Here is a 24,567-nt window from a genome sequence, read left to right as displayed (position 1 = left end):
AACAATAATTTAGTGTGTGGAATCTCACATAGTAGTGGCTCTACTGGCCTGACCCCCATGGCTTTGGGCTGGGAGTCTTTGTTTGGCCTGTTGAAACCCAGGTGATAGCCTCCTCTTTGGACACTGGGGAGGCAGCCTTCATGATTTCAGAATAGCCTTTGGGGTGCTTCTTCTCTTGTCTTGAAGAATGTCCCATGTTCCCAACTGAATAGCTTTGTGGTCCCATCCTGTAAAACCTAAGAAGGCTGACAATCTTCATTCCTTCCTTCCTGTCTCCTTCCAGTTCTGACTGGCTGTTTCCTGCTGGGGTGGCTGATTAAGTCTGATGTTCACACCCATACTAATCTCTTTATCAAGGGGTCCTTGGCCACAACCTTAGTGTTCTGTTCTGAACATAGTGCTTTCTCATTTTTATTTTTATTTTTTCCCAAGAAGATAGTATGAAGAGGTAAGTTTTACTCACTGTCTTTTCTTTTTTTTTTTTTTAACACACACTGTATTTTATTTTTACAAGAGATAAATAGAGTGACACCAAGTATTGTAAATGGATGACCACAACAAAAGCAACAATGATTGCAATTACCAAACACGAAACACACTCATACTATGTCATAATATTGACATTCAGTCCAGTAATCCTCCACTGTAACAGCTCCTTTACTTTGCAGTGAAAATTGATTTGTATATTCTTTGCCTCTGAGTCCTTGTGGGATTTTTTTTTTTTAATTCGAACAGAAAGTCACAAAAATTATCATCATCCTCATCAGTTCACTCAGTCCCATGTAATTAATTTTTTTTCACCTTGATTTTTTGTTAACACTTTTATGAGTTCATCAGTTTTTCATTAGAGTTCTGAAAATGCTTATTCATTCAGTTCAGCAGTACAGTTACCAGAAACCTGTACTTGTCAGTCTTTTCCATGAATTCCTTGAAGATGAAACCCTTTTATAGGAACATATTTGCAAAAGTATCAGAGTACACACAGAACTGTCTGTAAATGACAAAAGACTTAAAAATGACCACGGTTAAAGATTTGATTAAAGTTCATAATAATGCAATTGACAAGGAAATTTAGTTATTTCTGAGATATACATTTTAAAGTAATAACTAGAATTATGACTTACAACATTATACCAGAACATATAAGATTTTTAGAACTTTCATGTAATGTCTGAAACATTTATATTAACATATTTCCATACAAATAACCCAATGAAAGTTTAGTATTAGTTGTTTTGTTTGTTTGTTTTTTTATACTGCAGGTTCTTATTAGTCATCAATTTTATACACATCAGTGTATACATGTCAATCCCAATCGCCCAATTCAGCGCACCACCATCCCCACCTCACCGCAGTTTTCCCCCCTTGGTGACCATATGTCTGTTCTCTACATCTGTGTCTCAACTTCTGCCCTGTAAACCGGCTCATCTGTACCATTTTTCTAGGTTCCACATACATGCGTTAATACACGATATTTGTTTTTCTCTTTCTGACTTACTTCACTCTGTATGACAGTCTCTAGATCCATCCACATCTCAACAAATGACTCAATTTCGTTCCTTTTTATGGCTGAGTAATATTCCATTGTATATATGTGCCACAACTTCTTTATCTATTCGTCTGTCGATGGGCATTTAGGTTGCTTCCATGACCTGGCTATTGTAAATAGTGCTGCAGTGAACATTGGGGTGCATGTGTCATTTTTTTTTCTTTTCCTTTTTTTTTTTTTTAACATCTTTATTGGAGTATAATTGCTTTAGAATGGTGTGTTAGTTTCTGCTTTATAACAAAGTGAATCAGCTATACGTATACATACATCCCCATATCTCTTCCCTCTTGCATCTCCCTCCCACCCTCCCTATCCCACCCCTCTAGATGGTCACAAAGCACCGAGCTGATCTCCCTGTGCTATGTGGCTGCTTCCCACTAGCTATCTATTTTACGTTTGGTAGTGTATATATGTCCATGCCACTGTCTCACTTTGTCCCAGCTTACCCTTCCCCCTCCCCGTATCCTCAAGTCTGTTCTCTAGTAGGTCTGCATCTTTATTCCCATCTTGCCCCTAGGTTCTTCTGATCATTTGTTTTTCTTTCTTTTTCTTTTTTTTTTAGATTCCATATATATGTGTTAGCATACGGTATTTGTTTTTCTCTTTCTTACTTACTACGCTCTGTATGACAGACTCTAGGTCCATCGACCTCACTACAAATAACTCAGTTTCGTTCCTTTTTAAGGCTGAGTAATATTCCATTGTATATATGTGCCACATCTTCTTTATCCATTCACCTGTTTATGGACACTTAGGTTGTTTCCATGTCCTGGCTATTGTAAATACAGCTGCAATGAACATTTTGGTACATGACTGACTCTTTTTGAATTATGGTTTTCTTAGGGTATATGCCCAGTAGTGGGATTGCTGGGTCATGTGGTAGTTCTAGTTTTAGTTTTTTAAGGAACCTTTACACTGTTCTCCATAGTGGCTGTATCAATTTACATTCCCACCAACAGTGCAAGAGGGTTCCCTTTTCTCTGCACCCTCTCCAGCATTTATTGTTTCTAGATTTTTTGATGATGGCCATTCTGACTGGTGTGAGATGATATCTCATTGTAGTTTTGATTTGTATTTCTCTAATAATTAATGATGTTGAGCATTCTTTCATGTGTTTGTTGGCAATCTATATCTTCTTTGGAGAAATGTCTATTTACGTCTTCTGCCCATTTTTGGATTGGGGTGTTTGTTTTTTTGTTATTGAGCTGCATGAGCTGCTTGTAAATTTTGGAGATTAATCCTTTGTCTGTTGCTTCATTTGCAAATATTTTCTCCCATTCTGAGGGTTGTCTTTTGGTCTTGTTTATGGTTTCCTTTGCTGTGCAAAAGCTTTTAAGTTTCATTACGTCCCATTTGTTTATTTTTGTTTTTACTTCCGTTTCTCTAGGAGGTGGGTCAAAAAGGATCTTGCTGTGATTTATGTCATAGAGTGTTCTGCCTATGTTTTCCTCTAAGAGTTTGATAGTGTCTGGCCTTACATTTACGTCTTTAATCCATTTTGAGTTTATTTTTGTGTATTGTGTTAGGGAGTGTTCTAATTTCATTCTTTTACATGTAGCTGTCCACTTTCCCAGCACCACTTATTGAAGAGGCTGTCTTTTCTCCACTATATATTCTTGCCTCCTTTATCAAAGATAAGGTGACCATATGTGCGTGGGTTTATCTCTGGGCTTTCTCTCCTGTTCCACTGATCTATATTTCTGTTTCTGTGCCAGTACCATATTGTCTTGATTACTGTAGCTTTGTAGTATAGTCTGAAGTCAGGGAGCCTGATTCCTCCAGCTCCGTTTTTCTTTCTCAAGATTGCTTTGGCTATTCGGGATCTTTTGTGTTTCCATACAACTTGTGAAATTTTTTGTTCTAGTTCTGTGAAAAATGCCAGTGGTAGTTTGATAGGGATTGCATTGAATCTGTAGATTGCTTTGGGTAGTATAGTCATTTTCAGAATGTTGATTCTTCCAATCCAAGAACATGGTATATCTCTCCATCTATTTGTATCATCTTTAATTTCTTTCATCAGTGTTTTCTGCATACAGGTCTTTTGTCTCCTTAGGTAGGTTTATTCCTAGATATTATTTTTGTTGCAATGGTAAATGGAAGTGTTTTCTTAATTTCACTTTCAGATTTTTCATCATTAGTGTATAGGAATGCAAGAGATTTCTGTGCATTAATTTTGTATCCTGCTACTTTACCAAATTCATTGATTAGCTCTAGTAGATTTCTGGTAGCATCTTTAGTATTCTCTATGTATGGTATCATGTCATCTGCAAACAGTGACAGCTTTACTTCTTTTCCGATTTGGATTCCTTTTATTTCTTTTTCTTCTCTGATTGCTGTGGCTAAAACTTCCAAAACTATGTTGAATAATAGTGGTGAGAGTGGGCAACCCTGTCTTGTTCCTGATCTTAGTGGGATTTGTTTCAGTTTTTCACCATTGAGGATGATGTTGGCTGTGGGTTTGTCATATATGGCCTTTATTATGTTGAGGAAAGTTTCCTCTATGCCTACTTTCTGCAGGGTTTTTATCATAAATGGGTGTTGAATTTTGTCGAAAGCTTTCTCTGCATCTATTGAGATGATCATATGGTTTTTCTTCTTCAATTTGTTAATATGGTGTATCACGTTGATTGATTTGCGTATATTGAAGAATCCTTGCATTCCTGGGATAAACCCCACGTGATCATGGTGTATGATCCTTTTAATGTGCTGTTGGATTCTGTTTGCTGGTATTTTGTTGAGGATTTTTGCATCTGTGTTCATCAGTGATATTGGCCTGTAGTTTTCTTTCTTTGTGACATCTTTGTCTGGTTTTGGTATCAGAGTGATGGTGGCCTCGTAGAATGAGTTTGGGAGTGTTCCTCCCTCTGCTATATTTTGGAAGAGTTTGAGAAAGATAGGTGTTACCTCTTCTCTAAATGTTTGATGGAATTCGCCTGTGCAGCCATCTGGTCCTGGGCTTTTGTTTGTTGGAAAATTTTTAATCACAGTTTCAATTTCAGTGCTTGTGATTGGTCTGTTCATATTTTCTGTTTCTTCCTGGTTCAGTCTCGGAAGTTTGTGCATTTCTAAGAATTTGTCCATTTCTTCCAGGTTGTCTATTTTATTGGCATATAGTTGCTTGTAGTAATCTCTCATGATCCTTTGTATTTCTGCAGTGTCAGTTGTTACTTCTTTTTCATTTCTAATTCTATTGATTTGAGTCTTCTCCCTTTTTTTCTTGATAAGTCTGGCTAATGGTTTATCAATTTTGTTTATCTTCTCAAAGAACCAGCTTTTGGTTTTATTGATTTTTGCTGTCGTTTCCTTCGTTTCTTTTTCATTTATTTCTGATCTGATCTTTATGATTTCTTTCCTTTTGCTAACTTTGGGGTTTTTTTGTTCTTTTTCTGATTGCTTTAGGTGTAAGGTTAGGTTGTTTATTTGAGATGTTTCTTGCTTTTTAAGGTAGGATTGTATAGCTATAAATTTCCTTCTTAGAATTGCTTTTGTGCACCCCATAGGTTTTGGGTTGTTGTGTTTTCATTCTCATTTGTTTCTAGGTATTTTTTGATTTCGTCTTTGATTTCTTCAGTGATCTCTTGGTTATTAAATAGTGTGTTGTTTAGCCTCCATGTATTTGTATTTCTTAAGATTTTTTCCCATAATTGATATCTAGTCTCATAGCGTTGTGGTTGGAAAAGATACTTGATACGATTTCAATTTTCTTAAATATACCATGACTTGATTTGTGACCCAAAATATAATCTATCCTGGAGAATGTTCCATGAGCACTTGAGCAGATAGTGTATTTATTCTGTTGTTTTTGCATGGACTGTCCTATAAATATCAATTAAGTCCATCTTGTTTAATAGGTCATTTAAAGCTTGTGTTTCCTTATTTATTTTCATTTTGGATGATCTGTCCATTGGTGAAAGTGGGGTGTTAAAGTCCCCTACTATGATTGTGTTACTGTTGATTCCCCCTTTTATGGCTGTTAGTATTTGCCTTATGTATTGAGGTGCTCCTATGTTGGGTCCATAAATATTTACAGTTGTTACATCTTCTCCTTGGTTTGATCCCTTGATCATTATGTAGTGTCCTTCTTTGTCTCTTATAATAGTCTTTATTGTAAAGTCTGTTTTGTCTGATACGAGAATTGCTACTCCAGCTTTCTTTTGATTTCCATTTGCATGGAATATCTTTTTCCATCCCCTCACTTTCAGTCTGTATGTGTCCCTAGTGGGCCTCTTGTAGATAGCATATATATGGGTCTTGTTTTTGTATCCATTCAGCCAGTGTATGTCTTTTGGTTGGAGCATTTAATCCATTTACATTTAAGGTAATTATCGATATGTATGTTCCTATGACCATTTTCTTAATTGTTTTGGGTTTATTATTGTAGGTCTTTCCCTTTTCTTGTGTTTCCTGCCTAGAGAAGTTCTGTTAGCATTTGTTGTAAAGCTGGTTTGGTGGTGCTGAATTCTCTTAGCTTTTGCTTGTCTGTAAAGCTTTTAATTTCTCCGTCAAATCTGAATGAGATCCTTGCTGGGTAGAGTAATCTTGGTTGTAGGTTTTTCTCTTTCGTCACTTTAAATATGTCCTGCCACTCCTTTCTGACTTGCCGAGTTTCTGTTTGAAGATCAGCTGTTAACCTTATGTGGATTCCCTTATGTGTTACTTGTTTTTCCCTTGCTGCTTTTAGTGTTTGTTTTTTGTATTTAATTTTTGATAGTTTGATTAATATGTGTCTTGGCGTGTTTCTCCTTGGTTTTATCCTGTATGGGACTCTCTGTGCTTCCTGGACTTGATTAACTATTTCCTTTCCCATATTAGGGAAGTTTTCAACTACAATCTCTTCAAATATTTTCTCAGTCCCTTTTTCTCTTCTTCTTCTGGGACCCGTATAATTCGAATGTTGGTGCGTTTAATGTTGTCCCAGAGGTCTCTGAGACTGTCCTCAGTTCTTTTCATTCTTTTTTCTTTATTCTTCTCTGCAGTAGTTATTTCCACTATTTTATCTTCCAGGTCACTTATCCGTTCTTCTGCCTCAGTTATTCTGGTATTGATCCCTTCTAGAGAATTTTAAATTTCATTTATTGTGTTGTTCATCTCTGTTTGCTCTTTAGTTCTTCTAGGTCCTTGTTAAACATTTCTTGTATTTTCTCCATTCTATTTCCAAGATTTTGGATCATCTTTACTATCATTATTCTGAATTCTTTTTCAGGTAGACTGCCTATTTCCTCTTCATTTGTTAGGTCTGGTGGGTTTTTACCTTGTTCCTACATCTGCTGTGTGTTTGTCTGTCTTCTCATATTGCTTAACTTACTGTGTTTGTGGTCTCCTTTTCGCAGGCTGCATGTTCGTAGTTTTCGTTGTTTTTGGTGTCTGTCCCCAGTGGCTAAGGTTGGTTCATTGGGTTGTGCAGGCTTCCTGGTGGAGGGGACTAGTGCCTGTGTTCTGGTGGATGAGGCTGGATCTTGTCTTTCTGGTGGGCAGGTCCACGTCTGGTGGTGTGTTTTGGGGTGTCTGTGGCCTTATTATGATTTTAGGCAGCCTCTGTGCTAATGGATGGGGTTGTGTTCCTGTCTTGCTAGTTGTTTGGCATAGGGTGTCCTGCACTGTAGCTTGCTGGTCATTGAGTGGATCTGGGTCTTGGCGTTGAGATGGAGATCTCTGGGAGATTTTCACTGTTTGATATTACGTGGAGCTGGGAGATATCTTGTGGATCAGTGTCCTGAACTTGGCTCTCCCACCTCAGTGGCACAGCCCTGACGCCTGGCTGGAGCACTAAGAACCTGTCCTCCACACGGCTCAGAATAAAAGGGAGGAAAAAAAAGAAAGAAAGAAGAAGATAAAATAAAGTAAAATAAAATAAAGTTATTAAAATAAATAATTATTAAGAAAAAATAATTTTTTTAAGTAATAAAAAAAAATGGACAGACAGAATTCTAGGACAAATAGTAAAAGCAAAGCTATACAGACAAAATGACACACAGTAGCATACACATACACACTCACAAAAAGAGAAAAAGGGAAAAAAATATATATATCGTTGCTCCCAAAGTCCACCTCCTTACTTTTGGATGATTCGTTGTCTCTTCAGGTATTACACAGATGCAGGGTACATCAAGTTGATTGTGGAGATTTAATCCGCTGCTTCTGAGGCTGCTGGGAGAGATTTCCCTTTCTCTTCTTTGTTCTCACAGCTCCAGGGGTTCAGCTTTGGATTTGGACCCGCCTCTGCGTGTAGGTTGCTTGAGGGCGTCTGTTCTTGGCTCAGACAGGACGGGGTTAAAGGAGCAGCTGATTCGGGGGCTCTGGCTCACTCAGGCCGGGAGAGGGAGGGGTACGGCTGCGGGGCGAGGCTGGGAGGCAGAGGCCGGCGGGACGTTGCACCAGCCTGAGGCGCACCGTGCGTTCTCCCGGGGAAGTTGTCCCTGGATCACGGGACCCTGGCAGTGGCGGGCTGCACAGGCTCCAGGGAGGGGCGGTGTAGATAGTGACCTGTGTTCGCACACAGGCTTCCTGGTGGCAGCAGTAGCAGCCTTAGCGTCTCATGCCCGTCTCTGGGGTCCACGCTGATAGCTGTGGCTCGCCCAGTCTCTGGAGCTCCTTTAAGCGGCGCTCTTAATCCCCTTTCCTCGAGCACCAGGAAACGAAGAGGCAAGAAAAAGTCTCTTGTCTCTTCGGCAGCTCCATGCTTTTTCCCGGACTCCCTCTTGGCTAGCCGTGCCGCACTAGCCCCTTCAGGCTGTGTTCACGCAGCCAACCCCAGTCCTCTTCCTGGGATCCGACCGGAGCCCGAGCCTCAGCTCCCAGCCCCTGCCCGTCCCGGCCGTTGAGCAGACAAGCCTCTTGGGCTGGTGAGTGCTGGTTGGCACCAATCCTCTGTGCGGGAGTCTCTCCGCTTTGCCCTGTGGCTGTGCTCTCCTCCGTGGCTCTGAAGCTCCTCCCTCCACCCCCCCACCCCCCCCCCCCCACAGTCTGGGAAGAGGCTTCCTAGTGTGTGGAAACCTTTCCTCCTTCACAGCTCCCTCCCACTGGTGCAGGTCCTGTCCCTATTCTTTGTCTCTGTTTTTTTTTTTTTTTCTTTTACACTGCCCAGGTATGTGGGGAGTTTCTTGCCTTTTGGGAGGTCTGAGGTCTTCTGCCAGCATTCAGTAGGTGTTCTGTAGGAGTTGTTCCGCATGTAGATGTATTTCTTATGTATTTCTGGGGAGGAAGGTGATCTCCACGTCTTACTCTTCAGCCATCTTGAAGCTCCTCTCATTTTTTAAAATATGGGTAGGCAGAGAATTTTCCAACTTAATATTTAAATTTCTGCTTCCGTCTTGATTAACAATTCCATCTTTATTTTTCTACTTGCGTTTTAGTATAAGCATTCAAGAGAAGCCAAACTGCACCTTCTATACTTTGTTTAGAAATAGTTTCAAGCAAATAGTGTGATTTCATCCTCAAAAGTTCTACTTTCCACTGAACACTTAAGACACGAACAATTTGTGTTCTTGGTCATTCTTACTAGAGAGTTATCAATTTTCTTGATCTTTTCAAAGAACATCCTTTTGGGGACTTCCCTTGTGGTCCAGTGGCTAAGACTCCGTGCTCCCAATGCAGGGGGGCCTGGGTTCGATCCCTGGTCAGGGAACTAGATCCCACATGCTGCAACTAAGAGTTCGCATGCTGCAGCTAAAGTTCCTGCATGCCACAACTAAAAGATCCGGCGTGCAGCAACTAAGACCCGGCACAGCCCAATAAATAAATAAATATTTAAAAAATATATATTTAGGAAAAAAAAAAACATCCTTTTGGTTTCAGTAATTTTTCTTTTATGTTCTGTTTCAATGTCAGTGATTTCTGATCTTTATTAAGTCCTTCTGTTTCCTTTGGGTTTAATGTGCTCTTTCTTTTCTAGTTTCTTAAGGTGGATGCTTACATTATTGATTTGAGATCTTTTTTCTTTTCTAACATTTTGTTAGTAGCATTTTAATGCTACAAATCTCCTTCTAAGCAGTGTTTTAGCTTCATCCAGCAAATTTTCATATGTTTTGTTTTCATTCAGTTCAAAATATTTTCAAATTTCCCTTGAGAAGACTCTTTGGCACATGAATTGTTTAGAAGTGTGTTGTTTAATTTCCAAATATTTAGAGATTTTTCAGTTATTTTTCTGTTATTGACTTCTAGTTTAATTCTTCATGGTCAGAGAACATATGCTGTGTAATTTTAGTTCTTGTACATTTATTAAGGTTGGTTTTATGGTCCAGAATATGGTCTATCTTGGTGAATATTCTGTGTGTACTAGCAAAGATGTGTACATATTGTTGCTGTTGTTGAGTATAATGTTCAGTTAGATTCAGTTGGCTGATGTTTAGATCTTCTGTATCTTTCCTGCTTTTCTGTCTACTTGTTCTATGTATTACTGAGAGTGGTTACAGTTCAGAATAATTGTGGATTTCTTTACTTCTTTCAGTTCTAGTAGTTTTTGCTTCATGTATTTTGGAACTCTTGTTAATTACATACATACTTAGGATTGTTGGGTTGTCTTGATGAATTTACCTTTTTCTCATTAACTCAGGTCTTTATACCTGGTAATTTTCCTTGTTCTGAAATATACTTTCTCAGATATTAATATAGCCACTCCAGCTTTCTTTTGACTAGTGTGTGCATGATCCTTTTACTTTTAATCTATATAGCATTATATTTAAAATGGGTTTTTGATAACAGTTGGGTCTTATTTGTTAATTTAATCTGATAGTCTTATCTTTTTAAAAATTATTTATTTATTTATTTTAGGCTGTGTTGGGTCTTCACTGTGCGCGTGCTTTCTCTAGTGGTGAGCAGGGGCTACTCTTCGTTGTGGTGCGTCGGGTTCTCATTGTGGTGGCTTCTCTTGTTGCGGAGCATGGGCTACTCTTCGTTGCAGTGCGTCGGGTTCTCATTGTGGTGGCTTCTCTTGTTGCGGATCATGGGCTCTAGGCACGGGCTTCAGTAGTCGGCATGCGGGCTCAGTAGTTGTGGCTGTAGGCTCTAGAGCGCAGGCTCAGTAGTTGTGGCGCACAGGCTTAGTTGCTCCGCGGCATGTGGGATCTTCCCAGACCAGGGCTTGAATCCGTGTCCCCTGCATTGGCAGGCGGATTCTTAACCATTGCACTGCCAGGGAAGTCCCCTGATAGTATATCTTTTAATTAGCATGTTTAGGTCATTTATTTTATGTAATTATTGATATGTTTGAGTTTTATTATTTGTTCCTGTTTGTTTCTTGGTTTTTGTTCCTGTTTTCCCTTTACCTTCTTCTTTTGGATTGAGCGTTTTTTTAGTATCCATTTTAATGTATATATTGGTTTTCACAGTTGTATTTCTTTGTCCTTCTTTTTAGTAATTGCTCTAAAGATTATAATATACTATATATTCTTAATTTTCCTAGTATATCTAGAGTTTATATTTTACCACCTCAAATAGAACATAAAGCCTTACAACTGTATATAGGTCCCATTGCCCTCCCCACTTATATGATAATTGTCATATGAATTATACATACAGGTTGAAAGCCCCCCCATGAAAATATAATATTCTGTTTCAACAGCTATGTATATTTTTAAAAAGTTAAGAGATGAAAATTGATCTTATATTCACCCAGGTATTTCCCATTTTTGTTGCTCCTCCTTCATTCCTGAAGTTTCAAGTTTCCCTCTGATACCATTTTTCTTTTAGCCTTAAAACTTCCTTTACATTTCTTTTAGAGCCAGCCTGTTGGCAACAAAATGACTTAGTTTTGATTCATCTGAGAATATCTTCATTTCATTCCTGAAGGATATTTTCACTGAATATAGAATTCTGGGTTGTCAGTTGTTTTCTTCCAACATTTTAAAGATATGGTTCATGGTTTCTGATGAAAAGTCCTGTCGTTCAGATTGCCCCCTATATCAGGATTTCTCAACCTTAGCACTTTGGACTGGATAATTTCTTGTTGTGGAGGCCTATTCTATTCATTATAGGATGTTTAGCAGTATCCCCATTAGCACCTTCCTCCTTCCCAGCAGTGACAATAAAAAATGACTCCAGCCAGACATTGTCACATATCCCGGTGGATGTGAAATAACCCCCAGGTGAGAACCACTGGCCTGTATGTAATATGTTGTGTTTCTCTGGCTGCTTTCAAGATTTTTCTTTTACTTATGGTTTTTAGCAGTTAGATTATGATGTACTTGGACATGATTTGCACTTATCCTATTTGGGGTTTGCTTAGTTTCTTGAATCTGTAAATTTATGCCTTTTGCAAACTTTTGGAAAGTTTCAACCACTGTTTCTTCCAAGTGTTTTTTCTGCACCGGTATCTTTTCTTTAGTGATTCCAAAGACATGAATAGTAGCTCTTTTGATATTGTCCCAATGGTACCTGAAGCCCTGTTCTTTCTTTTTCAAAAATATTTTCCCCTCTCTGTTCTGCAGATTGGATAATTTTTATTGATCTGTCTTCAGGTTTACACAGTGTTTCCTCTGTTGTAGTTTGTTGGATGGCACACTTTAAAAAGATATGTCCATTTCCTAATCCCTGCAATTTGTGAATATTACCTTATGTGACAAAAGGTGTGATTAATTAATATGAGGATTTTGAGAGGAGGATAAATTCCTAGATTATCTGGTAAGTTCTAATTCCAATGGCAAGTATCCTTATAAGAGTGAGGCAGAGGGAGATTTGCTAGACAGAAGAGGAGGAGGCAGTGTAAACACAGGGGCAGAGTTAGAGAGATGCACTCACAAGGAATGCTGACAGCCACCAAAAGCTGGAAGGGGCAAAGTACAGGTTGTTCCCTAGAGCCTTCAGAGGTAGTACAGCCCTGTCAACACCTCGATTTCAGACTTCTTGATTGTATCCTTGATGGAGACCTTCAGATCTCTGACAGAATAAATTTCTGTTATTTTAAACCATCCAGTTTGTGGTAATTTGTTATAGCAGCCATAGAAAATTAATACATCTGCCATCTTGATTCTGCTATTCAGCCTCTCCAGTGAAGTTTTTATTTCAAATATTATGATTTTCAACTCTAAAATTTCCATTTGATCCTATTTAATAGCTTCTCCTCCTCAGATGAGATTTATCTTTCCATTTAAGAGTGTTCACCTTTACCTCATGGAGCATGGTTATATTAGCCGCTTTAAGACTTTTGATAATTCCAGTATCTGGGTTATTTATTGGTTGGCATCATTCTGTTGGTTGTTTTTTTTCTTCCAATTCTTGCCCAAATTTTCCTACTTCTTGGTATGTTGGGTAAATTAGAATTATATAGTGGACATTTCTAGTATTAAGTTGTGAGAATTGGGATCCTGTTAAAATCCTTTGGAGAATTTGCTGTTGTTTTAGTAGGCATCAATCTGATTAGGTTCAAACCAGCTTTTACTTGGTTTTTATGGGCAATAGTTCCAATATCAGTTTCATTTTCTAAACCTTTGCTGTACTCTTTGAGTCTGTTTTTGCTATATGCACCAGTCAGGATGGTCTGGGCTTGGGTGGTGTTTATTTTGTATTTCAGTTCTCAGTGCCTTTGTCATGCTTCTTTGGAAATTCCATGCATGTCCAACTTGGGGGAGGAGAGTTTAGTACTTAAGTTTGTTCATAACTAGAATTATAGATATAAAAGATTCACAAGCTCGATACTAGTTGAAGTGGTAAGGATAGATTTTATTCAATAAATATTATGATAGGGAAGAGAGTCCATCGTGAACTGAATTCAACTTTGCCAAAACAAAAGGCAGCAGACTTTTAAGAGGTTGGAATGTGCTAAGGGAAAGGCACAGAGCGGTGTTGAAGGGGATTGGTCCATATGGCTAGGGCAGCAGGGTTTGTCATTGGTACTTATCCAGAGGAGAAGTAAACTTCTCTTTATAACAGAGGCAGTGGTGCAAGTTAGAGCAAGGCGCCCCCCAAAGTTGGGCCCTTATCTTCCTACAGGGTCTGGGAACAAGAGTGAGAGTTATCTCCTTGAATGTTTGCATTTTAAACTGATGGCTCTTGGGTTCTTGAGAAGACAGTTTTAGGTGGTAGACAATTTATATCTCAAGGGAGCAGAGGAAGTGTTTATAATTGCAAGCTTTCTAAAGTAACTGCTCTAAGAGGGAGTTCAGGGGCCTATCTGTCTATCACCAAGATTTAGCTGGAACAAACAGTAAATTCTGGCAGCATTGAGCTTTCTCAGGCAGGAACTTAAGGGGGCTGGAGGGGTCATCTTAGGGATAGAGCCTTAAGCTATTAGAAACTATCCTAGTGTTTGTTCAAGTCTGTTAGTGTGAGTAATCATTTATGACAAGTCATTTATGCTGAGAGTCTGCAGTTTTTATAGGTCAGGATTGAGGCCTAGTTAAGAAGAGGGTTCAGAGGAGCCTGGCTAGAGTTTGGTCAAGGAGAGAGTCTTTGTCATAGATTACATTCTTCTGCTCTTCTTTCATGGGAGTTTTCCAATATTCTCCAGCTCCCAGTGACCCCTTGCTTCCTTTGGCCAGAAAAATTGAGTTCTCTTATTAGAGTTTCAGTCTCGCATGTTGTTGCTCAGTTCTGGGCCTGACTGTGCCTGACTTCAGGGTGAAGAGGTTATAGAGAAAGCATAGGTGTCCTCTTGGGGTCTTTTTTTTTTTTTTAATTATTATTTTTTATTTTTTGGCCGCACCACGCGGCATGTGGGATCCTAGTTCCCCATCCAGGGATCAAACCCGCATCCCCTGCATTGGAAGCCTGGAGTCTTAACCCTTGGACCATCAGGGAAGTCCCCTCTTGGGGTCTTAATGTATATGCTATCTCCACCATTGTGGCAGCAGTGCAGATCTGCACTGAGGCTGGCCTTGGGACAGGGCTGGGAGAGGGGGAAAAGAAGGAAAAAACCTCAGGGACTTAACCCACCCACTCTGGCTTTCAAGAGCCTTTTCCCCTTGTCTTTTGGCCAAATGAACTTCTCTTCCAAATGAGGTTTTTCCTTACTGCACCTTCTGCACAATTTCCCATTCTTCTTGGCTTTGGGTCATAGCTAGGAAATAAAGTGTGTGTGTGGTGGGGTGACCAAAAGGAAATTTATTGTTTGGTCAAATTTCAAAGGAAATTTGTGTATTCAACAGCATATTTATGTATTGGTCTGTTTTCAAGCTGATTTCCCTCTCCAATCTACCTATTGTATACTTTTCAGGGTCCTTAGGTAGCTGATGCTTCGCATTTTTTTTCTGGAGATTTTAGTTGTAATCAGTTGGAGAGAAAGTTTGCAGCAGGCTTACACTCATCATTCCTGGAATTTAAAATACTTAGGCCAGGACTTCCCTGGTGGTGCAGTGGTTAAGAATCCACCTGCCAATGCAGGGGAGGCGGGTTTGAGCCTTGGTCTGGGAAGATCCCACATGCCGTGGAGCAACTTAGCCTGTGCGCCACAACTACTGAGCCTGCACTCTAGAGCCCACGAACCACAACTGCTGAGCCCACGTGCCACAACTACTGAAGCCTGCTTGCCTAGAGCCTGTGCTCCGCAACAAGAGAGGCCACCGCAATGAGGAGCCCACGCACTGCAACTAGGGAAAGCATGCATGCAGCAACGAAGACCCAACGCAGCCAAAAATAAATAAGTAAATAAATAAATTTATAAAAAATAAATAAAAACAAAAGGTGAATGGATAAACAAAAAAAAATAAAATACTTAGGCCAATGAGTTTTAATATTTAAAACAGTATGGAAAAGTTCATTGATAAAGTTTTAGATTCCACGTTAGAAACTAGTATTTAAGAAACTCTTCTGCTTGTCAAGTTTTGGTGTAGTACCAAAAAAGAATCCACAGTTATCTGAAAATACTCTTAAAATACTCTTCCCCTTTTCCAACCATACATTTGGGTGAGACCAGGTTTTCTTTTTAGCCAAAACGATGTTGTAATACATTAAATGCAGAAACAGATATGCGAATCCACTTGTCTTCTATTAAGTCAGACATTAAAAAGATTTGCAAAAATGTAAAATAATTCTATTCTTTTCATTAATATTTTGTTTTAGAAAATACAATTTTCATAAAAATATGTTGAAATGTATTGGATTAAATGTGATTATATTTAATTGAATTAAAAATATCCTAATATTTTCTCACTTTTAACTCAATGTAAATATTGATAGACCCAACATAAACAAAAAAGCTCTTCAGTTTTTAAGTATGTAAAGGGGTTTTAAAACCAAATAGTTTGAGAATTGCTGATTTACTAGGTAATTGGTTTCCATGTATTTATAACTTGTGTGTTCCTCTTCTGTTCCTTAAGAGTCAGCAGTAATCAAAAATACATGAACTCTGGGGGGAGTGAAAAGAACATGCATTTGACTCCCAGTTTCAACCACTTATTTTCCAAGGTTGAAAGGCCATTTAACTTCTTAGTATCTGTGTTATACTTGTAAAGTGAGGACAATACTTTATTTTTATTTTTTATTTTTATTTTTTTAATTTTATAACTACTTTATTTATTTATTTATTTATTTATTGGCTGTGTTGGGTCTTCGGTTCGTGCGAGGGCTTTCTCCAGTTGCGGCAAGCGGGGGCCACTCTTCATCGCGGTGCGGGGACCGCTCTTCATCGCGGTGCGCGGACCGCTCTTCATCGCGGTGCGCGGGCCTTTCACTATCGCGGCCCCTCCCGTTGCGGGGCACAGGCTCCAGACGCGCAGGCTCAGTAGTTGTGGCTCACGGGCCCAGCTACTCCGTGGCATGTGGGATCTTCCCAGACCAGGGCTCGAACCCGTGTCCCCTGCATTAGCAGGCAGATTCTCAACCACTGCGCCACCAGGGAAGCCCGAGGACAATACTTTAAATGATTGTTGTGAGGGAAATGCTAGGATATACCTGAATTACAGACATTTAGTAAACGTTCCTTGGTATAGAGTTACATATTTTTAGCAACTCTCAGCCTTTGTGATGGTGTAAAAACCTCTCATCTTAAGCCAGTAGGTGTTCTCCAACTTAGTCTGTTGATCCCTTTCCAATAAGAAAGAGTGGTGTAATTTATGAAGATCCCAAGAACAGTAAATTTCATGTTGTCTGTCTTTAGTGACATGTTTAAATGATTGAGTTCTTTAATTCCAACTTGGTTCTGTTCTTGTGGTAACCAGATCAGAAAGGGCCAGAAGTATGATCAGCGACCGTGTGTAGGTCCAGTTTGGGAATGAGATTGGAAGTGAATTTGAAAAACAAACTGAGATCAGGAAATAAGCCCAGGAGAAAAAGGCAAGCAGGATGTGAGTACTATAAAGTGGGACTGATGTCAAGTCTGAGGTCCATGACGTTCATAGTATCAGAGGAGGGCAGGTAGTCAGTGAGGATCAAAATAGGTAGTTCAGATTTTATAAAGGAAATCCAACACTTGATGTCAGGGAGGAAATGGACACTGGTTGATGAGGCTCCTGGGTTCAGGTGCTAGGTACAAGGACAGAGAGACAAAAGGATAGGAATCCAATTCCTGGAAGAAGAGTGGGGCCAAGAGCATCCCAGTGCAAATATTGTTAGTGTAGTTGGAAACATGGAGCTGAAGCTTTTGTAGGAGAGTATGGAATATTAATTGACAAGCTTTACAGCCAGGCCTCTGGGCTGAATCAAAGTGCAATGGAGTCACTTCATATTTAATTTCTGTGTTTTGAACTAAGCTTTTAGTCTCTAACCAAAAGAGAGCAAGAGAGAAATGGCTATTAAAATAGTGCAAATGTTACTACCCGTAATTCTACTCTGAGCATCTGTTCCAGGGTAAGCATGAGATGGGAAGTATTTACTTTGTTTTCTCAGTTGGCCTCAATTGCTGTCCCTCTTGTAGTGTTAACATGTTATTTTACTTTGTTACTTGTTTTTAAAGATGCATAGTTTTCCCTACTATCTGAACTCTAAGATTAGCTCTTTTATCTGGTACTTAACTGAAGAAATGGTCATCAAAGGAAAGCTGAATTATAAATGGGGTTTTTTTTGTTTGTTTTTTGTTTTCATTTTAGATTCCAGTTGTTTAAATTCTGTGTAATTCTACTGTAAAGCAGATTTAGTTCTATGACAACTTACTACTCTTACATTTCTTTTTTTCTCTTGCATGCCCCATGTTTCCTCACCCATACTTTGTGTTCTGGATGCCAGTTCCTATTAGCTAGCTTTCAGTTGGTTTTCTCTTTTTATAGTATATTTAAAAAATCAAGTAATACGTACCTATTGAAAAATATTCAAACCACACATATCTATGGAGTAGGGAATGAAAGTCTTAACAGTCTAACCACTCACTGAGGCTATCACTGTGCAATTTGATGTGTATCCTCCCTGAACTTTTTAATGCATATACAAGCATATGTAGTAGAATGTTTTCAAAATACAATCATAACCATATTATTTTGAATTTTCATTTTTTGCTTAATATTTCTTGGACATTTTACCATACCAGTATTTATAATTTAGGCACTCTTGGTGTACGTTTCATTCCTGATTTTTCACATAAGCAGTGCTGCAGCAAACATTTTTACATAAATGGCTTTGGGTACTTGAATCATTTTTGCCCATAGTATGTAGATTGCTGGTTCAAAGAAATGTGCATTTACAATTTTGAGCTGTTCTTCAAAAATTTTCTTCTCAAAAAGTACGATAACCAAGTTAAAAAGATAATGACGAAATGGAAAAATTTATACCAAAGACAAAGGGCATATACTCCTACTATACAAAGAGCTTCTAAAAACTGAAAGAAGCCACACCATAGGAAAATGGTCAAAAGATAGGAACAGGTAGTCCACACAGAAAAACAAATACAAATGTCCTTTAAATTTTGGGAAAGGTGCTCAATCTCACTGTAATAGAGAAACACAAATAAAAACTGCTCTGAAGTAGCATCTCTTATCTATCCAATTGGCAAAAATCCAAAAAATTGACAACATAGTTTCTTGGCAAGGCTGTGAGGAAATAATCACTCTAATATATTGTTGAGAATACAAAAAGATAAAGAGCCAATAGGAAATTTGGCAATATTCACAAAATTATGTAAACCTTAAGCTTCATCTCAGAATTCTTCTATGACTCAAACCCAGAGACACAGAAAACAGGAAAACAAAGTGACATGTATATGAGACTGTTCATTGCAGCACTATTTAATACCAGAAGACAGGAAACAACCCATTGTCCGTCAGTAAAGTATAGTTGAGGAAACTGTCATATGTGTATAATGATGAAGTACTATGGTAACATAGGGCAGAAGTGTAGTACAGTATAACAAACAGGGTATTAATGTTGATAGTCAAGATACAGAACATTTCCATTACCACAAGGATCCCTCTTGCTGCCCTTTTATAACCACGCATTTCCTTCCACTCCCAACCCCAGGAAGCCATTAATCTGCTCACTATTTCTATAATTTTGTCATTTCAAGAATGTCAGATAAATGGAATTATATAGTGTGTAAGCTTTGGGGTTGTCTCCCCCAACCCCCAATTCAGCATAATTCCCTGGAGATACATCCAGGTTATTGCATGTATCGATCATTTTTTCCTTTTTATTGCTAGGTAGTATTCCATGGTATGGATATACCACAGTTTGTTTAACCATTTGCCTGTTGAAGGACATCTGGGTGGTTTACATTTTTTGACTTCACAAAGTTGCTGTAAACATTCATGTAAAAGTTTTTGCATGAATATAAATCTTCATGTCTCTGGGATAAAAGCCCAGGAGTACAACTGCTCACTTGTATGGTGGTTGCATGTTTAGTTTTACAAGAAACTGCCAAACTGTTTTCCAGGGGTCTGTACCATTTAAAATTCTCATCAGCAAAGTACGAGTGATTCAGTTTCAACATATCCTTGTCAATATTTGTTATTGTTACTCTTCTATTTTAGCCATTCTGATAGGTGTGTAATGATGTCTCAGTGTGGTTTTAATTTGCATTTTCTCAGTAGCTAATGATGATGAGCATCTTTTCATGTGCATGTTTGCCATCTATACATCTTCTTCAGTTTATGTCTCTTTATGTCTTTTGCTTGTTTTCTAATTGGAGTTATTTTTCTACTGTTGAGTTTTTCCTTTTATGGATCTTACTTTCAGTGTCAAGTTTAAGAACTCTTTGCCTAGCTCTGTAGTCTGAAGATTTTATTCCGTATATTTTTCTAAAAGTTTCAAGTTTTATATTTAAGATTGTCATCCAGTTTGAGTTAGTGTTTGTATAAGGTGTGAGGTTAGGTTAATGTATATTTTTTTGTTTGCCTATTTTGGTGTCCATTAGCTCTTGAAACATTTGTTGAGAAAGCTGTTTTTCCTCCATTGAATTACTTTTTGCACCTTTGTCAAAATTCAGTCTGGCATATTTGTGTGGCTCTATTTCTGGGTTTTCTGTTCTGTTCCATTGATATATGTGTCTATCCCTTTGCAAATACAGTAAGTCTTGGCTTACTGTAGCTACATAGTATTTCCCTACTTTATTCTAACTTTTAAAAATTGTTTTTCCTATTCTAGTTATTTTGCCTTTCCATAAAAATTATAGAATAATAATTCTATATATACAAAAGTTTTTGCTGGGATTTTAATAAGAATTACATCACCTGTATATCAGTTTGGAAAAAATTGACACCTTTACTGTGTTGAATCTTCCATTCCATAAACACTTTTATTTAGATCTTCTTAGATTTCTTTCATCTGCATTTGTAGTTTTCAACATATAGTCCTCTTGATGTTTTGTTAGATTAGCACTTCTTTCATTTTTTTCCTTTTATTATAAATGGTATTGCTTTTAATTTTGGTGTCCATGTGTTCATTTCTAGTATATAGAAATACAGTTGCTTTTTGCAGGTTGATCTTGTGTCACACAAATTTGGATAGATTTTATTTTCATTTTCACTTCAGTGTAAATGAACTTTCCTTGAGACTGTTTGACCCATGGATTATTTAGAAGTATGTTCCAAATATTTGGAGGTTTTTCTGTTATCTTTCTATTATTGATTTCTAGTTTGATCCTGTTGTAGTCAGAGAATACACTTTATAATTTCAGTTATTTTAAATTTGTTGAGGTTTATTTTATGGCCCAGGATATGGTCTATCTTGGTATTTGTTCAGGGGCACTTGAAAAGCATGTATATTTTGCTGTTGTTCATTGGAATATTATATAAATATTGGTTAGATCCTGTTGGTTGAATGTGTTACTGATTTCTTTTACATCTTTGCCGATTGTCTGGCTGATGGGTAATAAAAGTCCTGGCTCCTTAGTTGGTCTTTACTTACACCACCAGGCACAGATGTTGGGGTGCCCCATTACAGCCTCTCAAGGGTAGAAAATCTAGGTTTCCTTCTTGGTCTTTGCTGGTATGGGTGGGGCCAGTTTTTCCTGCAGTGTTTGACTGGAGTAGAGTTTTTATCGTCTAAAAGTTTTCTGTATTGCTAAGCTGTCCCTTTTTTGATCCATTGTCTGGAGAGCACTGGGTTTTGTTGTTTTTGTTGTTTTTTCTGTGCCTGTTGGTGTGTTTAGCTTGCCAATCTTCATCTTCAAGTCTAGAATATACCAGGCAAAAAGAAAACCTAGGGAATTCACCACTATGTTGTTACTTGGGTCCTGAGTTCCCTAGCTGATTTGACTTCTCTTTACCTTTCAGAGTTTTCTTTTGTTTGCTTCATATATAATATCCAGGGTTTTTAGTTCTACTTAGCTGGAGAAATAGAGAAAAGTACAACTACTCTGTCTTCCTGGAAGTCAAGGTCATCTGTCTAATTTACTTTTGTATATAGTGTGAGGTAGGACACTGTTTTTTCCCAAATAGATAGTTAGTAGTCCTAGTATCAGTTATTGAATAACTCATTCTTCTCCAATGATTTGAAATGTCACCCCTGTTATATATGAAATTCTCATATATTTGCATATTTAAAGACACATAGTAGAAGTTAGCTAACTTGCCTAATTAACTGACTAAACCCCTTTATTTCCATTATGAAACATATAACCTGATACCCTTGACATATTTCTGCTCTCACCAATTGAGTTGAATCTACTTACCAAGAATTAGAGGTGTTGTATCTTTCAGGTGTGCTTCTTACTATAATCTTGTTATATTATATAAATTAACAAAAATAGTGCTGAAAGAAAATTGCTTTTGTGAAAATGAAGTTGATTGCTTTGGAAAGACTTATCAAAGAAGTCACTTAAAAAAATTACTTGCTTGTGAATTAGGCCTGGGTGAGACCACTGTAAATGTTTAGGGGGAAAATATATACAAAAATTCATTTTGTATTAAGTGGTTTGAAGTACTCCATCTCTTTCAAAAAGACCTAAATTAGAAGAACTCATAGCTAGTATATTAGAGAAAAGGGCTTCTAAAGCCGCCTGTATGTAGGTGTATCTGTTTCTGGACCGTAATCTATATTCTACTCGTCTATTTGATATTCTATACCAATATCATATTCTTTTAAATTGCCTTAATATTTTAGTGCATTTTGATATCTGATAGGGTATGTTTGCCTATAGTGGGAATTTCAGCTGAAAAGAACAAAACCCAACTAAAGCTGTCTTAACGTAATAAAGAAATACATTAGCTCAAAGAACTGGAGGTTTAGGGGGCAGTTTTTAGTACCTATTTTAGCAGCTCTGGCTCTATTTCCCAGAAACTCTCCTTTCACTTGTCAGCTTCATTCTCCAGCTGGTAACAAGGTGGCTGCAGGCCTCACATCTGTCCATGACAAAATACAGAGACAGTCTTTTACTACGTTTCTCAAGAGCCAGTCATCATTACCCTGAAGTTGCTAGCATAGTTTTCCTTGCATCCCATTGGCCTTAAGTGGGTTAATGTGGACAAAACTAGCAAGGGAGAGATTGTCATGATTGGCTTAGATGAGTTCTCAGTCCTGCATGTACATTAGAATCACTTGGATGGCTTTTAAAAATAGTAATGCCTAAGTGACAATCCACACTGATTAGAATCTCTGAAGTAGGGGCCCAAGCTCCTGTATTTTTTTAAAAGCTCTGTAGGTGATTCTAATATGGAGGGAAAGCTTTCATTAACCCCAATACACCTTTGAAGCTAGAGTCATTCCCCCAAGTTGCATGGCTAAAATAATAATAATGAGGTGGCAACTATGAGGATAATTGGGATATTGTTAGGAAAAGAGAAAATGAATGCTGGATATACAACCTACCAACTATTATACCAACTCTTATTTTTGTTTTTTTTAACCAACTCTTATCATTATACTCTTTTTTTTACCAAAATATTTGCCAGTTTTATGTTTTCTTTTCTAGATAAATTTAAAAATCAGTTTGTCAAGTTTCAGAATAAATTCCACTGGGACCTAGAATTAAATTTTATTAAATGTATAGATTAATATGGGGGTGGGGGGACAGGTTCCCACAGGAAGGAATCACAGTTGGTGCCCAAGTATCCCTGACAAAATCTCTCTGCTTTTCAGTGTCTCAAAAAGTCTATCACTTGTGATTTTTTACATCATGCACCAGTTATTATTTAGGCTTGGTTGTAACTTTTTTTTTTTTTTTTCAATTTGGCCGCGCCTGGTCTTAATTGTAGCATGCCAGTTTTTTGTTGCGGCATGCGTGATCTTTAGTTGTGGCATGTGAACTTTTAGTTGAGGCATGTGGAATCTAGTTCCCTGACCAGGGATGGAACCTGGGCCGCCTGCATTGGGAGTGCAGAGTCTTAGCCACTGGACCACCAGGGAAGTCCCGGTTGTAAGTTTTTATTTGCAAGTAATTTCAAGCAGAAAAATTGCAAGAATACAAATTAATTTTTCTGGTTTCTCCCTGTTCGTCATTTCTTGACTATCACATCATCTTCTTTTTTTTAACATTATTAATTTTGGTGCTGTATATACTTGAGTCATTATTTTAGAAGACTGTGTGGTAGGTTTTGAGATGTTGCAATAACCCCCCAAAAGTATCTACCTTGTAGATGTAAAAGTATTTACCCTTGAATGCTAGGGCTTGTTGAATTCTAGATTAAAATGCATTTCCCTGAGTACATTGAAGAACTTGCTTCATCGTTGAGAAAACAGAATCAGTATTTTGGATATTCAGTATCCAAAATCAGAAGCTGATTTTATTTGCTTGCTAAACTGGGATAGCTATTTATGTAAAATAGTCTCTCTGAAGAAAGCAAAGAGCTATTCTAGGTTCAGGAGTGACTTAGGTTTGTAACATTTCCTTTCTTTGTTCTAAAAGAGTTTGCATAAATTGGAATTATTTATTCTTTGAATTTTAATAGAACTTGCCTGTGAAACCATCTGGCCCTGATGTTTTCATTATGGGAAGATTTCTTAATGACTAATTCAATTTTATTACTTTTGTCATTTTAATTTTTCTATAAATTTGTACATTTTATTTTTTCTCAGATTTATTGATCAAGTTTTTAATATTGCCATGTCTTTTGAATGTCTGTAGCATCTATAATTATGAGTCCCTTTTTATTCCTGGTAATTTGGTGTGCTTTTTTTCATTTTAAAAAAAATTTATTGACGTATAGTTGATTTACAATGTGTTAATTTCTACTGTACAGCAAAGTGATTCAGTTATACCTATATATATGTTCTTTTTCATATTCTTTTCCATTATGGTTTATCACAGGATATTGAATATAGTTCCCTGTGCTATACAGTAGGACCTTGTTTATCCATGCTATATGTAATAGTTTGCATCTGCTAATCCCAAACTCCAGTCCATCCCTCCCACACCCCCTGCCCTTGGCAACCAAAAGTCTGTTCTCTATGTCTGTGAGTCTGTTTTGTAGATAAGTTCATTTGTGTCATATTTTAATAAGTGATACCATATTGTATTTGTCTTTCTCTTTCTGACTTACTTCACTTACTATGATAATCTCTAGGTCCATCCATGTTGCTGCAAGTGGCATTATTTCATTCTTTTTTATGGCTGAGTAGTATTTCGTTGTATATATATACCACATCTTCTTTATCCATTCCTCTGTTGATGGGCATTTAGGTTGTTCCATGTCTTGGCTATTGTAAATAGTGCTGCAATGAACAGTGGGGTACATGTATCTTTTCAAATTATAGTTTTGTCTGGAGATATGCCCAGGAGTGGAATT

At 37.7% G+C, this 24,567-nt stretch overlaps 1 protein-coding gene across 3 annotated transcripts in view; it reads left to right on the top strand.

Moving 5' to 3' along the window:
• Nucleotides 1-24,567, top strand: part of NCK1 (NCK adaptor protein 1) — an 84,490-nt gene that overhangs the window by 36,746 nt on the left and 23,177 nt on the right. The gene's annotated exons all lie outside the window — the stretch shown is intronic.

This window comes from Balaenoptera ricei, chromosome 4, assembly GCF_028023285.1.
Source record: "Balaenoptera ricei isolate mBalRic1 chromosome 4, mBalRic1.hap2, whole genome shotgun sequence".
NCBI classification, from domain to species: domain Eukaryota; kingdom Metazoa; phylum Chordata; class Mammalia; order Artiodactyla; family Balaenopteridae; genus Balaenoptera; species Balaenoptera ricei.
Note: the sequence above shows the minus strand (reverse complement) of the source record. Positions and strands in the feature narration are given on the sequence as shown.